Below are 1,237 nucleotides of genomic sequence, written 5' to 3'. Positions count from 1 at the left end.
CTGTGACGGTCCGTCCTGCACCTCCGTCCTGACGGTCAGAGACTCGTTTCCCGTACCAATTTCTCAAGAGTTGAAGTGTTTTGCAACGGGAGCTTACGACGGCTCGTCGTGGATGTGACGGCACGTCCTGCAGGTCCGTCACCGATTACAGAGAGTCGATTTTCAGTACCCAAATTTCAGAATTCTAAGTATGCTGAAACGAGACATCTGTGACGGGCCGTCGTGCCTATGACGGTCCGTCGTGATGTCCGTAATCTTAGCCAGTTTTTCCAGAACTAAATCTGCTGCTCAGAACGACTAAACAGGTCGTTACAAAATCGGCTGCTGATGTACATGGTTCTGTTCCAGACGTTTCTCCGAACCCGGCTGCTGATGTTCATGGATATGCAGATTCACAGAATGTCAACAATATAATTTCTCATATTGAAGAGTTGAAAGGACATTTGAAAACTTATGTAAGTAAATTATTTTGTTATTTTTAAACAAACTTTTTTTTGTACTAAATGTATCTACAATTTTTAGGTTGACAAGAAATTTGAGGAACTGATTATTTTGATAAAAGCAAATCACTCCCAGCTGATGCAATCTATAGGCAAAGAGAACATCAATTTTCAGGCTAATACAAGCACATTTTAGTCTGACAAACAAACATCTCAGCAAATACCAATTGATCTCGATGATATGGGTGGTGTAGCTGAGGATGGTGGTGGTTTTTCTGGTAAAAATGGTGAGCATCATATTGTCGACGATGCAGGGGATGTCGATGTGGATGGTGTTGGTGTTTTCGTAAATGAGGGTGAACAAATAGTCAGTGATAATCCAAAGGTAATGTATATGATACATTGGGTATGTTGTGTATCATGCACATATAGTCAATGCTTTGTATCATGATCACTTTCTTTTCTCATTTTATTTTTCTGTCATGTATCATGCATATTTACTCAATACTATGTATCATGTGATTATAATCAATGTTACGTATCAGCACAAATTATATTAACAATTTTTATTTCAAAACTGCATATTCAGGATGGTGACGCACATCAGTCGCACCAAGATTTAAATGAACATATCATGGACCAAGACGTTGATGACAATGTTCATTACAACATCCCTCATGTTTTGCCCGAAAAAACAACAACGGATGCATCGATACATTTTTCAATTTTGATTTATGACACACAATTTCATTACACACAAATTTATTTTAAAAATCATTACATCATATTATACAGGA

General features: G+C 37.9%; 1 pseudogene; it reads left to right on the top strand.

Annotated features, from left to right (window-relative positions):
* Window positions 1-1,237, top strand: part of LOC107019366 — a 39,062-nt pseudogene that overhangs the window by 36,028 nt on the left and 1,797 nt on the right.

The sequence above is a fragment of the Solanum pennellii genome, chromosome 5 (assembly GCF_001406875.1).
Source record: "Solanum pennellii chromosome 5, SPENNV200".
Lineage (NCBI taxonomy): Eukaryota > Viridiplantae > Streptophyta > Magnoliopsida > Solanales > Solanaceae > Solanum > Solanum pennellii.
The sequence above is the reverse complement of the archived record's forward strand: the minus strand, read 5'-3'. Positions and strand labels throughout refer to the sequence as shown.